At 38.8% G+C, this 27,906-nt stretch overlaps 1 pseudogene; it reads right to left on the bottom strand.

Annotated features, from left to right (window-relative positions):
• LOC148034381 (uncharacterized) overlaps positions 1-22,691 on the bottom strand; it is an 89,297-nt pseudogene extending 66,606 nt beyond the window's left edge.
• Positions 22,692-27,906: the final 5,215 nt, after the last annotated feature.

Below are 27,906 nucleotides of genomic sequence, written 5' to 3'. Positions count from 1 at the left end.
CATCGTTGCTTTCTTCTGCACTTGTCACAGAATTGTTCATGTGCTGCACCATAAACAAATGCTCATTTCTGTCATCACCCTATCTACTAGAAGATGCATAATTTCCTTGTTGCAGTTTTCCATTCATGATGTCATTCTGCTTTTTATAGCAGTCTTTAGCCATATGACCCATTTTACCACAATAGTAGCATTCAACGTTACTGTTTGCATTTTGGCCTCTTTGCCATCCACCACGACCTCTTTGGCTCCCCTTGCCTCTAGAGTTACCACGTCCTCCTCCATAGGAGTGGTTTTCTTGAGTTTGCTGCATATTCTGATTTCTACCACGGCCTCCAAATCAGCCTCCTCTACCTCTGCCTCTACCTCTTCCAGCATTTGAGTAGAAGACAGTTTCTTTTGAAGTTCCTCCTGAAGAAGATGCACCACCATTTCTCTGCTCCTCAGAAATTAGAAGAGCAATCAACTCCTCAAAATCAGGAAATCTTTCACGAACTGAAATGGATGTCCGAAACTGTGCATAATCCTTTCCTAGACCATTCAAGGTCACAGAAACTAAATCATCATCTTCCACTGGCGACCCAATGGAAGCAAGTGCATCTGCAATCTTCTTCACCTTCATGTGGTAATCATTGATGCTCATATTTTCTCTTTGCACATTGTGCAACTCTTGCTTGAGCTGCATTTTCCTGGCTTGCGTATTTGTGCTATACATCTTTGACAGAGTATCCCATGCCTCCTTTGGCGTACTTGCATCCTGAATATGCACAATCATAGAGTCTGAAATGCTGATAGACAGCCAGTACATAACTTTCCTGGCTCTCTCATGCCATGCTTTGAATGCCTGCATTTGCTGTTGATTGGGAACATCAGGAAGAACTGATTCTTCTTCATTTCCTGCAACAAATTCCCAATATCCTTTTCCCATAAGGAAATTCGTCATTCTAAACTTCCATGCCTAGAAGTTGTTCTTGTCAAGCTTTTCAGTTACAATCTGTGAAAGAGAATCAGATGCCATTACAGAACACTGCGAAAAATTCTGTCACTACAAAAACTCAGCTTCACCCTCACAAGGGCAAATCTGCAAAACTGGCGAAAGTGGTATTTGACCACACAGTCACTTCCTAGTGATGATTTTGCATAAACAGGAACCAAGGATGATTCTGAAACTCCCAATGTCTCTGCGCACAAGCATACGATGCAATTTCTACAATAACTTTTCACCGACCTGTAGAATAGTGGTCACACAGCATAAAACAGGGCCTTTTCCTAAGTGCGTGCAGAAAACTTCTGCCTCCAAAACAGGCCCCGAAATGGCCTCAAATCAAAAAAACAGGGTCTTCACTGCGAAATGGCTTCACCGGGAAGGGCGTCTCAACCTGAGACAATGCACTCCTGCAATTTTCGACTGTGCTACCTGCAGAGATCTGCTCCCAAAACAGAAAATGAAAGCAACACTGCTCCTCTTACCAGACCACCGCGAGCTTGGCTTGCTTTCTTGAGCTCCTTACTACGAACAAGGCTCTGATACCATGTCAAGATTGTGGGAGAGAAGGAAGGAGTCTCACTTGTAGCTTTCTTGCTTGCACAATGGGGGAATACACACAAGGGTGGAGGCTGAAAACAGTTTTCCTCTTCTTAGTTGTGTAAGCCAAAAGTACTCACATACAAAGAAATAGAAGAACCCTATATATGGGTCTCAAACCAAACTCAACTAACTAAGGTGGCATACTAACTGAGCCACGAACTAGAGTAGATAAGAATAGCTATCATGTAGCTATTATTCATGGGCGGTGTACCAACCGCGTCTGCAACAACTGACAAGTCGGTGACATAAATACACAACGGTCACCCTGGCATATCACGAGTGGAGCTCGATATCTCAACACCACCTCCATGATTGTCACCAATTTCGGCCGTGAGGGGAGAAGGAGTGAGAAGAGGAGTGAGGTGAAAAAAAAGAGGAGGGGTGGGTAGAGAAAGGAGAAGGAGTGGCAAGGAAAAAGAAGGAGGGAGAGAGGGAAGAGAAGAAGTGGGTAGAGAAGAAGGAGGAGGTGGAAGAGCAAGAAGGAGGGAGAGAGAGAAGAGAAGGAGAAGGAGTGAAGGAGAAGGAGTGAAGAGAGAGAAGAAGGAGGAGGTGGAAGAGAAAGGAGGGAGAGAGAGAAAAGAAGGAGAATGAGTGAAGGAGAAGGAGAGAGGAAAAGGAGTGGGGAGAGGGAAATAGAGGGAGAGTAGTAGAAGAAGAGGAGTAGAAGAGAGGTAGAGGAAGAGGGAAGTAAAGGGAGAGTAGTAGAAGAAGAGAAGGGGTAGGAGAGAGATAGAGAAAGGGAAAGTAGAGGGAGAGAAGTAGGAGAAGAGAAGGAGAAAGAGAGGTAGAGGAAGAGGAAGAAGAGGCAAAGAAGGAGGAGAGGAGGAGAAGAAGGGAAAGGAGAGAGGTAGAGGAAGAAGAAGAAGAGGGAGAGGGAGAGAGGAGAGAAGTAGTGGAAGAAGGAAAAGAGGAAGGAGCAGAAGGAGAAAGAAGTGGGAGAAGGAGAAGAAGAGAGGGAGAAGGAGAGAGAGAGAGAGAGAGAGTAGAGGAATAAGAGAGAAGTAGGATTACTCACATAAAATGATAAGGTTAACGCCTTACCTCATATGAAATGATAGCTTTTACTCACGTAAAATGATAAGGTTAACGCCTTATCTCACATGACTGATAGCTTCTACACACATAAAATAATAAGGTTGTCGCCTTACTTCACATAAAATGATAGCTTTTCAACCAATTCAGTGCATGTATAGTCATTTAGAATTCACACTTTGCAATCATGGTTAAAAGAAACACATGAAATGTTAATTTATGTTCATAAGATACACTTGCATCGTTAGACAAAACCCTCGACTTTCATAGATGCAAATCACATGTGATCTAGTGCATTAGAAATCAGTACTCATTGCCAAGAATAAAGAGGGATAAAAGTCGTTTAGGGGTACAACTATACTAAATGCACAACGTGCATGATGGTTGGGAAATCCTGCATAGAACCGCACTAAGAGAATTGGAAGGATCGCATGCATCTAAACCGCATTTTGAAAGTTTAAATGAGGAGTCATGTGTTGCCATGTGTGTTAACTGAGCTTGGCTAGAATTAGAGATTAAAAGACCCTTGGTTGGGTTGCGAATAAGGCATGTCCATTGCCTTGACTGACCAGCTAATGCTTGAGTTAGGAATTTAGATACCCTAAGGTAAAACCCAAGGAAAAGGGGCAAGAATAAGTCCACTTACCAAGACCATTTGCTCTTGTTGGAATTATTGGGATCTCGCCAAGTCGCGAAAAGACCCAAGATTAGGTTCTGGGAGCATCCGGGAGAAAAGGAGTCACATCTTAGCAGTCGGTCGCACAAACGACCTCCGAAATGTTCGTGCTTGTACTTAGGTACATTATTTGATCTCTTTGCTCAAGGAACTAATTCAAGGAAAACACTTAATGCTTTAGGTTGAAAGCCTGGAGGGAGAGGCAAGAACAGTTACCTCCGATTGTCTACTTGGCCCTATCCAAGGGGGTTGTCAGCCATGCTGGGTATATGGACCTAACCCACCGCGAGAAGTCTCTGCGTGGGTAGTGCTTGGAGCGGGAGGACACTTGGGTGCTAGGGGAGGCTTTGGCTGTAAATCCCTTGCCTTCGGATCCCGCACAAGGGACTGATGTGACTCGAGATGGGATCTCGAGGCCTGTGTACAAGTCAACAGGTGAAATTTGGAGCAGTAATCATGTAGATTGTCAGGCTAGCCTTCGGGCATGATATTGGATGTACTCCAGGATTTTTCTTTTTAATAAATAGTAGTTATTGAAGAAAAAGAAACTTGCTTGGCATTGTTTTTGTGTCAGTGCCTAAGTTACGTGAATGAATCTGTGATTAATTTGTTTAATTAAGAAAGCTGATTTTGCATGTCAAATGTAATGTATTAGGTAATTAGATAACTAAAGCAAATTGAGAAAAGTGCGGTGGACGTGACTTAGGTTTGTCCTACAAGAGGGTGGTCCCGGTTAGTTGGGAACTTTTCTCAAACGATGAGATGATAAGACAATGAAGACCTAGTGTCAAAAGATGTAGAAATTTCGGTTTATTCTGTTTTAGGGGAAATGAATGGGGCTATGCCATACGGAAGAGAGGTTGAGCTTCACATCCCTCTCGTTCCCCATTCTCCATGAACCAAGTGCAGCATGAATCCACATCGACTCCATTATTCCTACACCAAGTGGTACAATCGGAGCTCGACGCTAGCTCCTTCCTAGAGACTCTGCTGATAGGAAAGGAACCCTGACCTCAGGTTGATCCCAAGTGGGAACGGCTGGACACTTCCGCTTGGGGAAGACTTGGGAAGACCTAGATCACAAACCCTGTGTCATTCCCTGAGTGCTAGGCGGAGCCTTCTAGACCCTCCTCCCAATGGGCTACTAAGACATGTCCCGCAAGCAGACAAATGTGCATGTTATAGTTGGTATCAGAGCAAACCAACGGGAACTAAGATTTACAAAGAAACTTAATGGAGGGAATAAGGGGACAGCTAGGGGAAGGTGAGTGGAATAGAGCAGTGTTTGCTGTTGAGAACATTTCCTTACTCACTTATGGATGCTGGGACTGTAGTGTCATGAAGCATGGAACAAATTCTTGGTATTCTAGGTTATGTTTATGACTGCAATGTGTGCTTCGGATTATCAACAAAAGCTAGGCATGATGAATATTTTGGACTGCATCTATAATCCTTCACTACTGTATGCGGAATGGAGATGGACGGGAGAATCAGGAATATATTATATAGCAGCCCACCGACTCGCGTATCTTCAGACCAACTTGAAGAGAATCAAGTGGATGGAGGATTTAAAAATCGTGAAGCTGTTCATCTTTGTTGAAGCTCACGCAAACGCAACCCTGCATGTTGGCGGTCGGCAAGTCAAACAGAATAAGTATGTGTATAAAGAAGTGACTTGGGTGATTCCTACCGACAGAATCAAAGTGCTAGGGCGTTATGAGAAGAACGGGTATCAAAGGAAGGGGTACCCCAAGCTTTCTATGACTTATCGTTTCCTCAAAATCCATGACCCCACTCCATATTATTACTCAGTCCCTGTAGCCGATTGTAACAATCCTATTTTCTCTAAAATGATGTACCAATCAGCTTGTTCTACTTTCCCAAAAATAAATGTACTCAAAGGGCTATGCTCTCATGAATGAACAAGATTTTTACTACTGTCTATCCTGATTGTAAATGTTGGCAAAGGAGTTAAGAGATTAGATCACTTGGCTAAAAGTTGTGCTAATCATGTTAACATAATATGGGGAGTGCTTGATAAGTTTTTTTTTAAACATAAAGAATCTTATTATCCAGGCGCAACCCCAAGTGCAGGTTCCAAGTCCAACCCCTGCATTAAGTAACATCTGTGATTTAAGAGAAGAAGTTTCTTCTCAAACAAATCAAGCCACCTGAATTCGATGGCGAGGAAAGGACTGTTCAAACTGATGCCAAGATCTAGATCGAGTCCATGGAGGACTATTTTGAGGTAGCAAAAACTGCACCTGCTAACCAAGCTATGCTCGCCAAACTTAAGCTTACAAGCAAAGCAAGACTTTGGTGGAAACAGTGGTGCAGAGACCAAGGGATCTCAGAAGGGACAGCCACTTGGGAGAAGCTTAAGGAAGCTGTGCGAGGGAGGTATCTGCCACCTACCTATCGCACACAGAAGATGAGTGAATTCTATGAATTGAAGCAGCTTGGACTATCCCTTGATGCATATTATTCAAAGTTCATCTCTCTCTTAAAAAATGTGCCTCCAATGGATATGACACAACATGTGTCAAAGTTTTGTGCTGGGTTAAATCTCCCCATAAACACCCACTTGGAATCAATGCGCCCAACGGACCTACAAGATGCACTCATTCAAGCTGCACCAATAATACAGGAGGTGCAGATCAAGCCAAGGAACAACAAGACTTGGCCTTACAGGGATCAGAACAAGGGAATGTATAGGGCTCAGGCTAAGAGAGCACAGGGTCAGAATCAGGGACAAAGGAAGAAAACTAGGACCAATGTTGTCAACAACTTTGTTCCTACACAAGGTAATGGCCACAATCTCCATTGCTTCCATTGCAATGAGCTTGGACACTTCAAGAGGTAATGTCCCAAGCTTAGCAGAGGACAATGCCAAGGGCCATTCCAAGGAGCCACCCATGGCCAAGAAGCCGTCGTCATGGCCAAAGGGAGAACCTCCAGTGTTTCCAACAAGGAGCTCGGCGACGAAGAAGATCCATCCATGGTTGATGACATTGAGAGGGCAATGGTTCACGCCGCTCTTCACAAGAAGGGTCCGAATCGCCAATTCTCGGTGATCCAAACTCCATTGGATTATGAAGGTAAAAGCTTCAAAACCCCAATCGATTGTGGCAGTACACATTCCTTCATTTCACCGATCTGTGCAAAAAGACTAGGGATAGCCACAATAGACGCACCTACTTTACTTGTGGAATTGGCAAATGGTCGTGAGGTCTCTTGTACTAGGCAAACTGCTAAGGTGAAATTCCTACTAGGTGGGAAGCCGACTTCGGTGAGATTCAGGGTAATGAACCTAGGTGTCCACAAATGTTTGCTCGGAATGGATTGGCTAATACCCAATGATGCCCACATCCACTATGGAAAGGGCCAAGTCTCCTTCCGAAAATCTGAAGGGGAACTAGTTACAACTCAAGGAGAGGCTGGTAAGCCAAAAATACAGCTAGCAAAAGCAACACGAATAATAAAAGGAGTTAGAAAGGGTCTACCCATCTATCTGATTAAACTAAATAAGCTAGATTAGAATTAAGAATCTGGGGAATAACCTTCATGGTTAAAAGAATACGCAGACATATTTCCTGAAGAGCTGATAGAACTTCCTCCTCAAAGGGAAGTCGACCACGAAATCAAGCTGGTGCCAGGAGCTGCACCTCTCACAAAGAGACCGTATACGATGTCCATCCTAGAGGCTATTGATTTAAAAGAGCAACTCAAGCAACTGTTAGACCAAGGCTACACTCATCCTTGCAGTTCGCCATGGGGAGCTCAACTGTTGTTCCAAAAGAAGAAGACTACAGAGGGTTGAATCAATCAACCATTAAAAACAAATACCCCATTCTAAGAATAGATGAACTACTTGAACGTCTTCAAGGTGTGAAGATATTCTCTAAGATAGATCTCAAGTCTGGATATTATCAGATAAGGATCAAGGAAGAAGATATCCCGAAGACTGCATTCAGCACAAGGTATGGACACTTTGAATTCCTAGTGATGTCATTTGGGCTGATAAATGCTCCTGCTACCTTCAACAGGTTAATGCAGGATATCTTTAGGGCCTATCTTGATGATTTCGTAGTCTTATTTGATGATACCCTAGTCTACTCTAAGCAGGAAAAAGATCATGAACCCCAGCTTGGCATTGTTCTTGAAACAATGAGAGCACACAAGCTTTATGCCAAGAAGAAGAAGTGTGCATTTTTCAAGCAGCAGATTGAATATCTGGGATTCATTATATCAGCGGAAGGAATTTCTGTAGATCCAGCTAGACGTTCTAGAATGGCCAACACCAACTTCTGTCAAGGAAATACATAGCTTTCTTGGATTGATAGGATGGTATAGGATCTTCGTCAAAGATTATGCTTTGATTGCAGCACCTCTGACTGATCTACTAAAGAAACAAGTGGCAATTGTATGGTCAACTGCCAAACAGACCAGCTTTGACAAGCTAAAGCAAAGCTTAGTATAAGCACCCATCCTGAAACTTCTTGATCTTAGTCAGGAGTTCGAAGTAGTAACTCATGCTAGCGCACTTGCTTTAGGATGTGTGCTTATGCAAAGAGGTCATCCCGTAGCATATTCTTCAAGGAAATTGAAGAGCCATGAAAAGAATTATGCTACCCACGATTTGGATCTGCTGGCTATCATCCATGCTCTCTAACTTTGGAGACATTACCTGCTAGGTAATAAATTTTTCTCAGTGATGGACCACAAGAGTCTTAAATGGATCTTCACCCAGAATGAGCTCAACATGAGGCAACATTGATGGATCGAAGTGCTAGAAGAATATGACTTTGAAATCAAATACATGCCTGGAAAAGAGAATGTAGTTGCTAATGCACTCAGTCGCAAGGCATTTCTAAACTCTCTTATTTTACAAGATTCATCAACAGCAAGATCTCTAGCCACAAAGGTATCAATGCCAAACAACCCAATTCTTGAGCTAGCTAGAGAAGAGGCATGTCATGACCCAGTCTATCAGAAATTACTAAGGGAGATCCCCATCAAAGATCAAGACCTGAAGCTAAAGATGAAGTATCAAGAATTCTCTGTCAATAGTGGACTTGTCTAATTTAGGATAAGATTATGTATCCCCACAAGCCAATCTCTCAAGCAGAAGATACTTTGGGAAGCCCATGACTCCCCTTTCTTAGGACATCCTGTCTATTCCAAGACCCTTAATGCGGTCAAGAAGAGCTATTATTGGGATAGACTCAAGGGTGACGTTCTCAAATATGTCACAGAATGTTTGTCAACCACTTGACATTTCCCAAATGAAATGGGAATTCATTAGTATGGACTTTGTTGTTGGCCTACCCCAAGTTCAGGGAGGATACAACTCTATTATTGTTGTAGTAGATATACTCACCAAGGTTGCACATCTCATCCCTATCAAGACAAACTATAAAGCCTTAGACATCGCAAGATTATTCATTAAGGAAATATTCAAATTGCATGGGTTACCCAGAAGAATCATTAGTGATCGTGACTCTCTCTTCACATCACACTTTTGGAGGGCTATCTTCGAGGCCATTGGGACTCAACTTTGTTTCAGTACAGCTTACCATCCCCAAACTGAAGGTCAAACGGAACGAGTCAACCAAGTCATTGAAGATATGCTTAGGGCATACTACTGTCGCAAACCCAAAAGGTGGATTCAATATTTGCCACTCGTTGAGTTTGCCTACAATGCTTTCTACCAACAAAGTATTCAGATGATCCCTTTTGAAGCATTGTATGGGCATGATTGTCGTACTCCTTTGAGCTTCTCGGATCCAACCTTGAGGATAGAAGCTTTAAGGCAGATGCTGGAAGACATGGATGATATAATCAAGTCAATAAGACAATATATCCAAGCTACCAAGGATAGACAGAAGGCTTATGCGGACTTGAAAAGGCAAGACAGATCCTTCGTTGAAGGTGATGTGGTCTTCATCTGCGTATGCCCCAAAAAGAGTTCACTATCCTTGGGAGAGTACAAGAAGCTGAGTCCAAGGTATTGTGGACCTTATAAGATCACTAAGTGCCTAGGACCTAATGCTTATAGACTACAACTGCCCGCAACCCTAAAAGTTCATAATATATTCCACGTTAGCCTATTGAAAAAGTATCTACCTAATCCAAATTATGTACTTGATATTCAGAAAGTTGTAATGCCTAGCCAAGGAGTCCTTGAGCTATGGCCTGATAGAGTCCTAGATGTCAGAGAGAGGCAATTGAGATCAAGGACCTTGAGAGAATACCTCGTCCAATGGAAAGATTATCGCGAAGAGGATGCCACTTGGATGGACGAAGATACTCTCAACCAATAATACCCCCAGGTCCTCTTGAGATGAGGACATCTCGATTCCTCTAAGGGGGAGAGGATGTGACATCCCATAGGAACCCCCCTTTCTTTTCAATTTCAAGGAAAAATTTTTCTAATATATATTACAAGTTCAAAATTTTTTACTCCCCCCTCTCTCCCCGTCGACAACAGTCGGGGGAGGGGGAGAGAGAGTGGGAGTGGTGGATGACGGGGGGGAGGCATGCAGTCTCTAGGTGGAGGGGTGGCCATGCCACCTACCTCCTTCCCTCCCCTATATAAAGGGAGGCTTCTTCCCTCCCTTGAGAGACAACGAGAGGCTGCGTCGTCACTGCTACTGTACCACCCCTTGGCTGTCTGAGCAAAGTCTTTCCCCCCATTTAGTCAAGGTTTTTTTCCCCTTCTCCCTCACTAGCGACACTGCTAGGCCCTCTGACTGGGCATTTCCCCTCCCCGTCCATACGCTAAAACGGCCCTCGGGCCTTTGACTCTAGGCACCACCTTGGTTACCACCGTGCTGTTGAATGGCACTGGGCTATGTCATAGCCACCCTTCCCCTGATCACCAGTTGCGGGGACCGTGTGAAGGAATAAGCGGAAGGGAGGTAGTGGGAGTGTGAAATCGGCCCTGGGCCTACAACGATAGCCAACCCTCCCCCGGTTTACTAGTCGCCACGGGACCCATCTTGGGGTCCTCCAAGCAAAGCCATTGCCTCCCTGATTGTCACCGATTCAAGCTTGAGGGGAGAAGGAGTGAGGTGAAAAAAAAAGGAGGGGTGGGTAGAGAAAGGAGAAGGAGTGGCAAGGAAAAAGGAGGGAGAGAGGGAAGAGAAGAAGTGGGTAGAGAAGAAGGAGGAGGTGGAAGAGCAAGAAGGAGGGAGAGAGAGAGAAGAGAAGGTGGAGTAGGAGTGAAGGAGAAGAAGTGAAGAGAGAGAAGAAGGAGGAGGTGTAAGAGAAAGACGGAGGGAGAGAGAGAAAAGAAGGAGAAGGAGTGAAGGAGAAGGAGAGAGGAAAAGGAGTGGGGAGAGGGAAATAGAGGGAGAGTAGTAGAAGAAGAGGAGTAGGAGAGAGGTAGAGGAAGAGAGAAGTAAAGGGAGAGTAGTAGAAGAAGAGAAGGAGTAGGAGAGAGGTAGAGGAAGGGAAAGTAGAGGGAGAGAAGTAGGAGAAGAGAAGGAGGAGGAAGAGAGGTAGAGGAAGAGGAAGAAGAGGCAGAGAAGGAGGAGAGGAGAAGAAGAAGGGAAAGGAGAGAGGTAGAGGAAGAAGAAGAAGAGGTAGAGGAAGAGAGAAGAGAGAGAAAGAGAGTAACCGCTACGAGTCATCCAAACCACTCTCTCAGCAACGAATCCTATCCAGTGGTCTTTCCCAACTGAATTTGTCAACCCAAAACCCTTCAAGGTCCGGACTGCCCAATCTCTGTGAGGCGAATGGCTCCCAAGAAGAAAGTCGCAGGAAGCATAGGCGCCCAAGCCACCGGTAATGCTGGAGGGGTGAGTGGAATGACCAACACAGCACACACGAATCAAGCCGAGGTTCTAAGCATTAAAAATTAATTTAAGAAATATTTCTCGTGGAAGGGATGAAAGGATTAATGTCGTGCATAAGGTTTTGTTTATTCTAAGAACTAAGTTGCATGTGCAAAACGGTAGGGGTTGAATTCGCATAACATTTTACGCACATAAAATGATAAGGTTAATGCCTTACCTCACATGAAATGATAGCTTTAACTCGCATAAAATGATAAGGTTAACGCCTTACCTCACATGAAATGATAGCTTTTGTTCACGTAAAATGATAAGGTTAATGCCTTACCTCATATGAATGATAGCTTCTACATATATAAAATAATAAGGTTATCACCTTACTTCACATAAAATGATAGCTTTTTAACTAGTTCCGTGCATGTATAGTCATTTAGAATTCACACTTTGCAATCATGGTTAAAAGAAACATATGAAATGCTAATTTTTGTTCATAAGATACGCTTGCATCGTTAGACAAAACCCTAGACTTTCATAGAGGCAAATCACATGTGATTCGGTGCATTAAAAATCAATACTCATTGCTAGGAATAAAGAGGGATAAAAGTCGTTTAGGCATACAACTAGACTAAACACACAATGTGCATGATGGTTGGGAAATCCTTCATAGAACTGCACTAAGAGAATTGGAAGGATCACATGCATCTAAAGCGCATCTTGAAAGTTTAAATGAGGAATCATGTGTTACCATGTGTGTTAACTGAGCTTGGATGGAATTAGAGATTAAAAGACCCTTGGTTGGGTTGCGAAAAAGGCATGTCTGTTGCCTTGACTGACCAGCTAATGCTTGAGTTAGGAATTAAGATACCCTAAGGTAAAACCCAAGGAAAAGGGAAAAGTATAAGTCAACTTACCAAGACCATTTTCTCTTGTTGGAATTATTGGGATCTCGCCAAGTCGCGAAAAGACCCAAGATCACGTGCTGGGAGCATCCAAGAAAAAAGGAGTCACACCTTAGTAGTCAGTCGCACAAACGACCTCCGAAATGTTTGTGCTTGTACTTAGGTACATTATTTGATCTCTTTGCTCAAGGAACTAATTCAAGGAAAACACTTAATGCTTCAGGTTGAAAGCCTGGAGGGAGAGGCAAGAACAGTTACCTCCGACTGTCTGCCTGGCCCTATCCAAGGGGGTTGTTAGCCGTGCTGGTATATGGACCTAACCTGTCACGAGAGGTCTCTCCATGGGTACTGCTTGGAGTGGGAGGACGCTTGGGTGCCAGGGGAGGCTCTGGTTGTAAATCTCTTGCCTCTGGATCCTGCACAAGGGAATGACGTGACTCGAGATGGGATCTCGAGGCCTGTGTACTAGTCAACGCGCAGAACTTGGAGCAGCAATCCTGTAGATTGCTGGGCTAGCCTTCGAGCGTGATATTGGATGTACTCCATGATTTTTCTTTTTAATAAAGAGCAGTTATTGAAGAAAAAGGAACTTGCTTGGCATTGTTTTTGTGTCAGTGCCTAAGTTATGTGATGGAACCCGTGATTAATTTGTTTAATTAAGGAAGCTGATTTTGCATGTCAAAACATAATGTATTAGGTAATTAGATAACTAAAGTAAATTGAGGAAAGTGTGGTGGACATGACTTAGGTCTGTCCTATGGAAGGGTGGTCTCGGTTAGCTGGGAACTTTTCTCAAATGATGAGATGATAAGACAATGAAGACCTAGTGTCAGAAGATGTAGAAATTCCGGTTTATTCTATTTTAGGGGAAATGAATGGGGCTATGCCATACGACAGAGAGGTTGAGCTTCGCATCATCTCGTTTCCCATTCTCCATGAACCAAGTGCATCATGAATCCACATCGACTCTGTTATTCCTACACCAAGTGGTACAACTGGAGCTCGATGCTAGCTCCTTCCTAGAGGCTTTGCTGATAGGAAAAGAACCCTGACCTCAGGTTGATCGCAAGTGGGAACAGTTGGACACTTCCGCTCGGGGCAGACTCGGGAGGACCTAGATCGCAAACCTTGTGTCATTCCCTGCGAGTGCTAGACATAGCCTTCTAGACCCTCCTCCCAATGGGCTGCTAAGACGTGTTCCGCAAGCGGACAAATGGGCATGTTACAACTAAGCACATGACACATAGGCCTCACTAACTATATTGGCTATATCACATCAAAGACAAGGAGATCCCACAAGTAGCACAACTAGTTCTAACACATGATGGTTTAGTGATAGCTCGAGTAAGTTACTCATGAATATATGTGTGCATCACGTGGGTTCAGAATAATGTATTTAATTTTTATACAATTTTCACATACATAAGGGTGTAATATAAAGGGACTATTTATAGATTAAATAGAAAAGGATTATGTTTTATTCAGAAAAAATTCACAGGTAAGGATATTTATAAATAGGACTTGAGTGCACGTGATATAGAGGATATACATATAGTAACTTCCCCGAGAGTGATAGCCAATATAACCAATTTTTTATATCAAACTAAAACTATTAACACATAGGTCTCAAGTATGATTAATAGCAAAATTTTTATATTTAAAAAAACTATATACACATAGGTCTCACTAAGCATATGATTAATAGCTAATTTTTATATTAAACTAAACTATAGACACATAAACACCATATTAGAGATTTTGGAAAATTTTCTAGTCCCACTTTTTAATGAATGTCTTACTTTTGTGAATGAAAGAGAGCACTATGTTTATGTTTGTCTTCAAAAGGCACTTTGTATGTTACCAATATAAGATCACACATCTTGAGAGCTTAAGTGATGAAGTGTAAGCTATGTGGCTATTAGGAGATTTGGATTTTACTCTATCTTTTCTAGCATGCTAGCAAAATTCGATGTTGTATGGTGGTGGAAACATCAACTTAGGCTTAGCTAGGATACACCTAAGAAATTTCCATGTTTGACGTAAGAATACAAAGGTTGGAAGGAGTGTATAGAGATTTTAGAATACAAGAGTCTTAAACATTATATGAAGATATGTCATCATGGCCAAAATTCATAATGTTATGGATTTGAAGATATTATAATTTGAGTTTTTTCTTTTAGATATAGCATTATTTAAAGTGACATGTATAAGTTTCATGAACTAAGACCTTAAAAGAATCACCACTAACTGAGTGTGGTCTAATAACTTGATCTAATACCATAAAGTAATAAGTTTGGATAATCTATGATGTGATGGTTCTATTTTTTGTGTAAACTAATAGATACAAGCATGTTAAATAATTGCTCATCCTGTTTGTATTTTTTGTATGTATATGCATGATATATAAATGTCTTTTGTTCAAAAGTGCTATCTATATTAACAATATATGGACAAGATGGATATTGGCTTTGGCCAAAATCAACTAGCTTTACACTTTGAATAACTAAATGAACTTCCATATCATAATATGAAGATTGATATACCAAGCTAGAAGTTTATGATTTTTCTAAGACCAAAGATTTCACCTTTGACCAATGGTTTATATTTCCAAAAAAATAGAAATAAAGTTTATTATTAATCAAGACCTATCTGTTAGCTAAGATATAAAGTAAAAAATTAGACTTAAACCACTTTATAAGAAATTTCAACACAATTAACTAATGTAAAAATTAAGTAGATTCTCTCATTGATATTGGTGGTGTTTAAAAACACCAAGGTAACTACATAAAACATTTTAAAATTTCTAATGAGGATATACTTCATAGCCATGCAAAAGCCCTTAATATAAGGGGTATTATTATTATGGAAGTCAAAATTAGTCCATATAGAGTCACTACCTTGTTACATAATGTATAATGGAAAAATACAACTTTTGTAGATTTTGTATAATAAGTTTAGCTACACTACCATTTATGAAATGTTTGTGATATCCTAACTTATAGGCAAGTTGCATTGCTTCCATATCCTTCAAAGTGAAGACTCAAGGAGTTTGCTTCAACTTGGATAATTGTGAGTTGTTCAATGTAAGAGATGGATGATATGAGGCATTTATTGAGGATGTTTCTATAATAGATGGTCTCTTGAAGCAAGAAGTGATTAAAGGTTGAATATATCTACCATCTTTATCAATCATGGTCTCGTGCGATACTAATGATGAAGATGAAATACCATCATTCTCTGCTCTAGTCCATTCATCAATGATAACCTTGAATTGTGCATATAATTCATGTCCATATTGAATGAGCCCCTGTCCATATCGATCAAACTTGATGACTTCATGTGCATCGTGGTATTTGCTTAAGCAAGTCAAGTATGGTAGAAGCTCTTTGATCAGGATAGAGTATCCACGATCAATATCAAATGCTTTTATATAAATGCAGTTTTCAATAGGATTTGGATATCCTTTGTAAGGATTGTCATCTATGAGAATAGTCTTGGTATGTTGACAAACATCTCCATATTGATTCCATACATACTTTAGAGGCTTTAATATTGCTTCTACTCCCATCTTATCTGGCCTATATATGATTCTGAGTCAATGTCTATGACATTGTTCTTGGCCCCAAATCATGAAAATTTTATACTTTCTTTTTTGCATGGATCTCCAGGCACTTAATAACTACCATGACAGTCTTATGTAAAGTTGTTGACCAAAATTTTGAGACTTAACAAAGCATTGTTTTAAAAGAAGACAATTGAGATCAAGTATTACACATAATTGTGTTGTATTTCTTATCAAGGACACATCAATCACATCATCATGCTCTACTGTTGTTGAATTTGTTAGATATCCAACCATAGATGTCTTAGTTGAAGTTACAAATAAGAAAAAGAAGCACATTAGATTCATTTACTTCCTCATCATTCTACTTAATGTTTGAGTTATAAATTGGCATAGAACACTAAAGAAATTTAACTTCATATTGACAAATACATGCATAGGTACTAGTTAATAAATGATGTCTTAAGAAAAGAGACATTTAACCATGTGAACAAATCTAACCAAGAGTAATATCTTGAGGTGAAAAAAATATATATGATGATTTCTTTGAGGTAAAATCTATTCTAATAAAGTCATTTTTTCATATGTACTTTTTATCACTAATTATAAGTATACTTGGGATACTAACAATAGATTATTGTAATTAATTACAAAAATTATCTTATCATTATAATATTAAACATACTTAGTTTCTAAAAAGGCCTTCAAAATTCCACGTGCAAAGAATGTGTTTATTAGTGCTAATTATTTAAAGAAAATTTAAATATGGTACTTTTGACCATGTGACCAAAACTATTGTCACGTATAAGTGACATGATAATTTAATTGAGATAAGCTATACTATATTTGGATAAACTTTTCATAGTTTCTTCTCAAGGACTAACCATTATATTTTTGAGCTAGTTTTATCCCATACATATTTAAACTCATGAATTGTAACTAGCATTTTACCTTAATATTCCATAATATACATATCTCAAAAGATAGATTGGAGGTGAAATCTTTATTGCAATATTTACTAATGAGGTAAAACTCCTTTGGGAGGTACAATGTAACTTTTTTGGGGTGTGCAATATATTGTTGGCTCTCTTATCCCAAGATACATGCATAGACATACACTAGCGATGTAGTAAAAGAGGTTATAAGAGATGAGAGATTTGACCATGTGGACAAATCTAAGCAAAACTAACATGACAAGATCATTACACAACACATATAAGAGTTTAATTGAAATAAGATCTTAAATTAAATTAAGTAAATTTTGCATAGTGAGCTCAAACTTTTCATTATGATAAGTATTCTAACACTCTAAATTACAATATGTCCTTTAAACAGTTATCCTTACAAAGGATGGCAAATTTTAATGAGCTTTTTAATACTATTTTATCAAAAGATTTACTTAAATAGGATTTTTCAACCAAAAAAGCTTGGTACCTTTTGCAAAAATGTAAAAAAACTAAAGACATAGTTTCTTTAAGTAATATCACCAAAGAAAAAAAATCGCAAATGCTAATGGAAGTAACTTCTCAAGAAAAAAATCAAAATTACATCAATGAGTCTTCCTTGATGAAAGGAGAAGGAACGAAGTTTAAACACTGGAAGTAGCCTTTAATTTATATTTCATAATTAGACTTGCTATATCTTGGCTTGATTCTTCTATGGCCTCGGGTGGTACTTCAAGAACTTGAACTTCAATAGGAGGAACCTCTTGGGAATTTGAATTTTGTTTGGCACTCTTATGGACTCTCCACAATTGTGTTTCAACCTCTCTTTGCTGTCATTGAATGCTTTAATTGTAATTCCCATAACTTTCATTTTCTTTGTCAAAATGGCATTTGCAATCGTGTGATCTACTTTAAGGTCTTTATCATTGCACTCCTTGTCCAAGCCTTCAAAGTCCAAAATGGAAGGCTTGTTGACATTGTTTATATATCACTCAAAATTGATGAAGCTTTTCTCCATGGTCAATGATGTCAAAACCACAAAAGAATCTATCGATCCAAAAGCAAAGGCTCTATCCATTGGTAGGAAGTCAACACTACCAACTAGCATGTAATATTTGTTGCAAGAAATTTTTTCAAGAAGCATTTTCCAAAGCTACCATTTTCTTTCGATCAAGAAATGATAACAACATGAATTGTTTAGGTTCACATGTCATTTGTAGTAGAGTGGATACATCCTTTCCAAACTTTATAGAGTCCCATTTCATTCCCTTAACCCCATGTGCTGCATCTAGAACAACAACCCAATCGTAATTGGATCTCTATAAACATTATGTATAAGATCAAAGGTTTCTAGATTGCATCCAACAACATATACACACCAAGGCAAACTAGTGGAGAATTGAAGAGGATTTTACTTTTTTCCAATTAGGAAGTTCACAATATCTTTTGCTCCATTTGGTAGGGACCCTACATTAGCTCCACGTGTGAGCTTCTTTGATAACCAATCATTGCAAATGCCTAAAATCTTTGTGTAGACTTCATCATTGATATTATAGCCATTAACAAGCTCTTCCCAAGTCTTTATCACAAGCTACTTTCTAGAGCTGAGACATTGAAAAGAGTGACTAATTCTTCCTTTAGGACCCTATGTTTCTTGATTTTCTTAGCCCTTATTTCCATGTCAATCATATCCTCATTATCCCATTTGTTTCTAAGAAAAAGGATATGACCTTCATCGATCTCCTCTTGTAGTGTAAGGATGCCTCCATCCTTTAGACCCATAAGGCAAGGAAATGCATTAGGAGAATGTTATCTTCCCTTCTTCCTCCAACTCTCCTCCTGGGATATAAGCTAACCTCTAGAGTATCTCTTCATGATTTTTATACAACTATCAAATATTTCTTGGGAGCTAACAATCATATGGCAATCTCTACATCCACAATTTTCTCCAATGTATGCCACAAATCTCAGCAAAAAAATATCAAAATAGTGAGCATAGAACAAAAGAAAGAGCATTATACTAATCTTCACAAAGAGAGGAGGTAAGCTTATATGTGATTACTTGCCATGGTACTCTTTGAGAGCTTGTCTTAGAAAGCCCTTATTGGGGTTTTGGTGGAGAACCAAATGCTAGCCCACTGATCTCTTAATTGTTGAAGTTTCTCAATAGAAGGGGCATTCTTCATAACATTATGTGATTCTATATTTGTCATTCGTGAAATCTCAATGCACATTTTGGCAAGACAATCAACTAATATTCTAGCATTTCTCATGGTGTATACATGCTTGGTTGCTAGACAATGTGTAATATTACTTTGAATGTATATCTTTGTTGTATGAATTGAGTGAAGCCTTGATATAATCCAATAACTATAAGTATCTAGCTTATTAGTATCCACCTCATCACAATGCATGGGTCTCTTCTCATTGTTGTCTTGTACAAAAGCTCTACAAAAGGCATAAGATATGTTGTTGTTGTTGGATTCATGGGATTCTTTATGAAATATGTGGTTAGCTTTTCCACATAATCCCAACATAGTGACCTATAAGCATACAAAGGAGGTGCCTCATAGCACCTTTCAACAGGAATATGAAATTGTGTTGTTAACTGAAAGAATTTTTCAAAAAGGTGAAATCTAGATCCTTCCTTCTTTCCCTTGTTCTTAGATATCTCATGAAAATCAAATGTCCTTTCTAATCCCTTGACCTCAGGAGAAATTATTAGCTTCGCAGATGTAACTTCTAGCATGGAAGGTAAAGTTACATCATTCTCACTAATGTTAGCAACCATACTAACAACTAGAGCTTGTGACAAGGAACTTTATTGAGGTGATTTTGACTTTGACCTTCTCGGATTCAATAAATTATTTTCTTCTTGAGGAGCAAGTGAAGATCTCAAGTCTATTTGTTCATCTTGGAGCTTCATTCTTTTGTTGGGGCGATCACCTTTTGTTGATAGAAAAGTAGCTCACTATTTTGGACAGCTTGGAATAATGATATAATGTCTTATGTGCCCTTTACCTCCTCAAATAAGGTCCCCAGGGAGTCCCACCTTGGGTTAACCCTCTATATAATGTGCATTCAAATGGTATTTTTAAAACCCTTTTTTAAAAAACTTGCACCATTTTATATACCCCTTTTGTGAAATTTGAATGTAATATTTATATTACTTTTGTAAATCTAAATTTTGAGATGAGGTTCATTTTCATAACCGCTTCTATACAATTCAAATAAAACCACAATGCCACACTACTCTACGTCAAGTATTTTCATGATAATCCGAGTTGAATATCCAAACATCATATCAATATTTTAAATGTTGTTAGAAGTTGATAGAGATGAATAACTTAACATTTATAGCTACCCACCCACATAAGGAAACAAAAAACCCCAAAAAACCAAAACTCATAATATAATAGGTACTCGACAATTCACACAAAGGATCATGAGACCCTCATCACATTTTCCTTATTCTTCCATTGATACACACATAAACACTAGAGTGCGCAATCTTGTGCACTTTTACAACCCTATACAAGAGCCACCTACTACTAGAGGGAAAACTCCTCTTTGGGAACCATGCACAACAACCATAGATAATCATGGCCTAAATCATGGGTGCAAGAGCCAAGATAAGATACAAGGTAATGGCCTTGAGTAGTAGATACAATAAAATATACAAGGAACATATGCTCAAGACAAGAAACGATACCAATTACACCTCTAGGGAGATTTGAAGGGGCTCTCATGTGAGTAAAAGTTTCTATATTTGAAGGGGCTCTCATGTGAGTAAAAGTTTCTACATGGATTTTCTAGACCCATGGATCTAGTTACACAACATAAAACATAGATTTTTCTTTCAAGACCAAGAACATGGCCCACGATCAGATTTTAAAGAATTTTTTGATGATGTGAGAGCTCTTCCATGTGGTTGAGGACCCCATCTCTAGTGCACTTGCCCATGTCAAACTGCCCAAAAATATCTACTTTTTCAAATGTTTCATAAGAATATTAATAGATATGAAAGAGAGGAGGTCTAGTCTAATGATCAAGAAAGGAGGATAGAAATGCATCACATAATGATGGTGGCCTATTAGCATACCCCATTATCAATCAAATGATGCATTTCTACATATTTGATCATTGTTTGGCCATAGAAGTCCTTCACATGGCAACACGATGCTACATTCATGCAAGGACCCCATATCACCATTAAGCTATCAATTCTCCTCATACTCATCTCATCCAACTTAGCTAGCAATTCAAAGGGATTATCTCACTATTTACATGCAAAGCATGATTTGATTCATCTCAAATCCTTGCCTCCATCTCACATTGCTAGATAGTTCATTTTTCTCCCCATACATCTCTTATCAAGGATTAAACTTAAAATATTTTAAATTCCCACACCCCCATTCACACAAGGATTTATCTACATAATACATAAACCCATAATAGTCAATATATAAGCTCATCCCTCCCCCCCAATAGATACAACTTTATAACATATGTAGATGGCATTGCATTTACCATGCTGAAACCATGTTATTTTTAGTTTTCTTCGATTCTGGTCTTCAAAAATGTTCCTATGCACCCAAGGTCTCATTGCATCACTAGAAAACAAATTGAAGATTTCATCATCTCCTAAGATCTTGGTCTTGATGGTAGGACATTTTAACATAAAACCAACACAAGAATTGGCACCACATGTTAACTAGTTGTACAAGCATTCTAAATTTTCATATTCTAACTTAAAAACTTTAGACTTCATTATACATGCAAGAATCCTTTCTCTACTTTGCAAAAATGATGTTACAACACTTTACAATACCACTATGACATAAAGCTATATGCAAAAATCTCCAAGATCCACATGTCCAAAGTATATCCTGTACATTTGGACTCTATAGTATAGGAAGATCTATGTACATGTACTATATAAAAGAAGTGAACATAAGTATATTGTCTCCCATTGCTTTCATCACTATTTATCTCCATGCATAATGTTGTTAGAGAATCCCAAAAGATCAAAATACGACCAAATTGTTCTGAAAGCAAGACAAAAGAAAATCTATTGTGTCAAGTACTCATCAATAGCACATACAAAGTATGTAGCATAACTAAAATTAAATGAAGACTAGATAACACAAACACTATATACAATATAGTTTGTAATCCCAATACATCACCTTAATACTTTAGCAACAAAAACATACTTTAGTCAACCTAGTACCTTACCATAAGACTAGTTTGAAGAGCTCTCAAAAAACCCTTTGGTAGCAATACTTTAGTTGCAAAGAGTATGTCCTAGCCTTGTGAGATGATAGCTTGAAGATCCATTTCCTAAATGAAAAATGACTATAAAAAGTGTAACAAGATTATTTAGAAGAAAATACAAAGCTTGTTTCAAATTGAAATCACTTACTTTGAGCATGCACGTGATTACTCAACATACTTGAGAAAGTCATTAAACAACTTATAATCATTCTCATATAGTTGATATCTTTCATTTCATGGATTGTATGCTAGATTTGCCAATGCGATCATCGACTCTATGGAAATCATGTTCAAGTCTGTTAAGTCATATGTGAACATACATGATTCCTTCACCCTCTGGTACCAACCAAGTTGAACTTCTATGCCTTGAGGTTGATATGTCAAATCAAATCCTCATTTACAATCCACATATCTACCTCCTACTTTTTTCCTCATCTTCTGGACCCTACCAAAGTACCACATGCTATGAGACCCATCCATTTTATTCAAGTTTGTGGCTTTTCCATCTCTCTTTGGATGCTTACCACTTCCTTGATCTTGTCTATCATACAAAAAATATACTGCACAATGAGAACCTATCCCAAAGAAATTCACATTGCTTAATGATTGTGATTTTAGTTTAGGGTCAAAGTAGACACCTTGCCTCACTCTTATCAATCAATCCTTTGACAAAGTCAAACTCCCATTCAATTGACTGACCAAACGTAGTCTTGAAATATACTTTCCATCAACTTCCATCGTTGGGTTGATCTTTGACTTTCTATAACAATACTTAAGCCATGAACCTCATCTAAGAGCCCATCAATTTCATGTTTAATCTCACTAAGAGCAATGGCATCATCATCCCCATCTGAATTCTCTAATTGTTCTTCATCAATAGTTGGTTGTCCAAAGTCATCATATTCATCAGCCTCCACCATTTCATCGTTTATCTTTGACCACATAGAATTTGTATCCTCCCAAGGCTCTGACCACCACTTTAAGTTATCTTCCTTATAGGGTTTCAATCCCAATGATTGACACAATGTTTGTGCTTGCTACAAGCCCTCTTTCAATGCATCTACTATTATTTCATCTGAAGCCAAACATTCAAAGTTAACAAGATCTGCCTTTGAAATATTTTCTTGTATATTTAAATACTATATTTTATTGTATATTCAAATACTTCCATATATGCTCCTGCTTCTTGTGAGCCCTTGAGAAGATTAGGCCATTTGAAATACATTCATGCATGGTCTTATTCAAAGTACCGACACTATGCAAAAGGTCTCCGAAGTCAAAGGTTCTTTCTTGTCCCAACATACCTCCAATTTTACTAAAATAAATTTCAACTGCATGTGATCCAATGAGATGTAATGGACACTTGAGAACCGGAAAAAGTTCACAAAACATCTTTATGAGAAGCATAACAAAATGGCATGAAAGTGGCATATCTATGTAGGTATCCTTACTTATGAAGTTTGTCTTCAAGTTATACGTGGCATGTTGATGTAGCCACAGCCTCCAAATCCTGAAGAAGAAACTAACATTGGCTACCATCACCACACACTCCTTTAAGTTCAGATATGGTGATAAGAAAATATCAATGTAATTACCCACAATATGCAAATACCTCATAGTCCCTTGTATGCTTCCCTCTCTCCTTTGTAATTGCCTCATACAATGTTGAACCTATCTGCTTGCAATCCTTTGGGTAGCTACCCCAAATCTAGTAGTCATGGTTCGAACAAAGTAATGGCTGGAGAATTGGGTTGTCACTAAAATAGACCAAACAAATAGGTCTCATTGCTTCGGTGAATCACTTGAGCCCCCTGTGTATCTCCATCTCATAGCTTGTTTTGATTGATGGAAAATGAGGTGTAGACCATTGTAACATGATTGAGTGTAATCCAAACATTACCAATTGCAAGTTGTCGAGTAGGGCTATCAAATGGACCAACAAGATTTTTTCCATAGTGTATAAAGTCTTGATTATGTAAACCATACACATGACCTTCCACAATTCTCCCTTTTAATTTCCATCCACACCAATTAGTAAAGAACTGGTTCTTGTTCTTCCCAAGGTAATCTTCAAGCATAAGCTTGCACCATCTACTGTCCCCATCTAAAGCATGCCCAATTACCAGGCCTATTGTATCCCTTAGCTTTGCATCCCACAAACATTCCATGAGACTCCATTGATTTCTAAAAAAAACACTATCAAATCGATTACATGTGGCTTGTGCCACCAAATCTAGTTGTGGAAGACTCTCATGGAGAGGGTTTACTATCAAAAGTCTTGCATAGCTCCCCACCACACAGTTTTGAAAGGCATCCACTATCCTATCATAACCTTGTGATCCCTCTCCCACAACAATTGTATCGTTGCAATAGCATTGATGATGTTCTCCATTACTTCCACAGAACCCAATAAGAGTGTCATCCTTTGCATTGAACCTACAGAAAATGAAGTCTTCTTTAGATTTTTATCAATTGTATACCTTTTGTACACTATGGAAAGTAAGGAAATATGTAAGCCACAACATGTTAGAGCTATCTAGGCTTACCTTATGCAACGTTTGATGGTTGTCTCATCTTCAATGATGATGATTGGAACCATTGATGGCACCCCATGTTTTATTTTTGCATCCATATATATCTTACCCACCGCCTCAAAGATGTATTCATGTTCTCTAGGTATAAAGTGAATTGATTTCTTTCCTTTCCTTTCTGTAGTAGACATGGATGGCCCTCCAAGGTTGGCACTCAAAAAGTCAGGCAAGCCTGGCCCACCCCAATGTTTAATGAGCTCAAACATGGTCTTTATAGACTCAGTGAATCTTAGTGCTTTCTTGGTCCCTCCCTTTTCAATAGAAACCCTCTCTCTATACACTCTCATGAGAAAACCATCACAAGTGGGATTTTTTTTGCAATATTCACCAGTTAAATTTTCAAAGGGTTTTCCATTGCATGAAATACAAAGACAATTCACATGCCTATAGCATCCATCTATCTTAATTTCAATAGACCGGTCATATAAGGTAACTTTTGTGTATGGATCTAGATACCACACATTCCCTATTTTAAGGTCATGTAGCATAGATTTTATATCTGAATCAAAACCTTTGCAAGTTACAATTCTTTTCCATAATCCCCAACAAAGCAAATTAACTCACATGAGGGAGACATGCTTGAGTCACCTATACAAGTATAAGGTGCTTCCAAATCTATTGGTGTTGCACTTTTTTGGGTTGACTAGAGAAAGGCACCCAATGACTTTTTTCATGGATCCACCTCAAAAATCTTTATTGGTCTTCCTTGAAATATTGCTAAAAATGCTTGGTTGGTGGATGATGTTTTGGATACAACCATGATGTGAGACTTTGACTTTACATGCTCTATACGTAGTGTTTCTAGTTTAGTCTTTGAGGACACAAGTGTAGCCAGTTTTGATCATACTTACATACAACTCTTACTCTTCCTCTATCTTTATAGTCATGCAAGGTTGCCTCAACAAGCTCAAAATTAGATCCTGCATGATTTCAAGCTAAAAGTCACAAAGCTAATATCCAAAGGGATTAGGGATCAGCTATAAAATGCTTGCACATGCAATCGTTAAACAAAATTGAATTATAGTTTTTTCCTAAACTAGCAACTACTACATATAAAAAAAGGGTTTAATCAAGGTCTCAATTTTTAGAAAAAAGTGACTTGCCTTCATGAGTGCTATTAAATATATTCATCTCCTCTATAGCAGTTAAAATCATCATGTCATCTTCATTGCTTTCTTCTATGTCCTTTGAGTTAGATATTGCTCCAACCTTCAACCCTTAGTTTGTTAGATACCTTCTCTGATGTGCTTGATTCTCTAATGAGTGGGTTATGAAATTGGAAAGGCATGAGTAGGAGGATTTCTTGCCGCCTACTCCTGATCCATAAGGAGATCCACATTCATGGCACCATACTGGAACCAAGGGTCCACCATCTAGATCTTCCGTGGTAAGCTCAAACTTATCATCTCTTAGTGGATTGAGCTCCCTCAACTTGTTGTGAGTACTCACATAGGGCTAACCAACTTTCAAGTGTAGACTTTGAAAGCAACGTGCTCTTGAGCTTATTTATAGCTTGCTTTGGGTTATCAACTAGATTGTGCATAGCTTTATTGCTTGCTTTGAAGCTTGCAACTTCTACAATATCACTCAAGTCCTTGCATATCCGCTTTGTGGGTTGAACCTCACCCCAATCTCATCTACTATGATTAAATCCCTCCTTATAGTGATAAATTTGAAATTTTCTATATGCCAATGTTCTTCTTATATTGGGTCTAGTGTGCAACATCCACTTTTTCATCTTCATCTTCAATGATAAATTTAAGAAAACCACAAATAGGACCATACTGTATTATCTCTTGTCGTATTGCACCATATGTGGAATCAACTACAACTCGGGCATACCCCAAAAGCACTTTCTCACTAGATCTATGCTAAAAAACCTTCATGTAAGTCTTTGAAGCCATGAGTTGTGGGCCATCTTGTATCTAGGTACATGATAGAAAAAGAGATGATATTAATCTATAGCTTCTCAAGGGTAGGAAAAATGCACTCACATCAATGAAAAATTTCACAAATAACTGTATTATACAAGAGGACATGCATAACAAGTAATTTTACCATGTAACACAGATATGATTTGTGGTTCGACTACTTGGTACAAGCACTACTTCTTGCTCATTGTAACAAATGTACTTTACTTTTTTATTTTACATTTATAATAGACATTCAAGGATAAATTCATAGGTTATCTAGAAATAAGATATAATTCACCATATTAAGACATGTCAAAACGATACATGCCTCTATGAAAGGCATCCCATTGTTTAGTAGAAAAAGAACAATAGGAAAGAGATGCCCTAAGATAGTGCAAAGTGAAGTCAATAATCAATACTTTATCATGATTTACATGGTGCCACAAATTATTCATGTGGAAGTTGGCTCCATTTCCTCAAAGGGGTGCATGGCCAACTCCCCATTCATGCCAAGATGCCTGCAAACAAGCTAGTTCATCTCTTCAAAGGAAACCCTACTTGTTAGATCAGTATTCATCATTTTTTCTTCAAAAATATGAGACAAGTGTCTTATCATTTGAAAGGAGGGAGTGATAGCTTTTGTTAATTCAAAGTAGTCTAAGGCATCCTCATGGAATTGACAGATCTCCCTTAGCACCCATCCCAGTGCATAAACATTTGACATGGGTGTATAACAGCCCTTCAATGCTATATCTTCTAACTCAAGGGCTAGCCATGTCCTTCGTGCATAATCTACTTTAAAGTTATTCAATTTTCTTGCATATGTTTCATCATCATTATGACACTCTCTAGGTGGCTTTGCAAATGCCCTTTGTTGCTCTAAGAAATCTAGAGCCCTGCCCTAGTCTATTATTCCCATACAACACACTTCACCAACAAAATCCAAAACAATATTTCTTGGATGTAAATCTATATGCATCCACCTCGCTTTGTGTAGCCAACACATTCCCAAAACTAAAGCATGCATAATAGATAAGACACATTTGCAAAATATAGTGATTCGTCATATTTGTTCACTTGCTAATTAACTGTCCATCACACCTTTTCTTGCCCTTGCATGGGTGAAAAAATCATGTGAATTGTCCATGTGATGAAGGGAGCTGGGTCATGAAGTCCCCAAGGCTACCTCCATTAAAGTACGGTGTAATTGTCCATAAGGGCTCTTCAGCACTGGCTACAATGACACACACCAGTACTTGGTGTATTTTATAATTCTTCCCTTTATAACACTTTCTAGCATAGATTCTACTGGGATCAAACCCAACTACACCTATAATTTTCACTTTGAATACTGTACCATATGTACGTCTTCCCAAATCTTCTCCTTGGACTATCTCATTTTCACTCAGATATGTCGTTGTATATACATTGGGCATATGAGCACAAAGACTATGGAGATCTTGTGCTTCAGATCCTGTCTTTGGATTGGATGCAAGACTTTGCAGGTACGTAGAGCGCAACTTTTTCTACCAAGAAATTACTTGATTGACACCTATCAGATTTACTTTTGCCAACTCATACTTCAGTATAAAGGTAATCCCATTTATGTACTTTCTCACCACTAAACTCTT

Source organism: Lygodium microphyllum, chromosome 6, assembly GCF_053477565.2.
Source record: "Lygodium microphyllum isolate KBCC chromosome 6, Lygodium_microphyllum_v1.1.10, whole genome shotgun sequence".
In the NCBI taxonomy this organism is placed as follows: Eukaryota; Viridiplantae; Streptophyta; class Polypodiopsida; order Schizaeales; family Lygodiaceae; genus Lygodium; species Lygodium microphyllum.
This window is presented reverse-complemented; position numbering and strand designations above follow the sequence as displayed.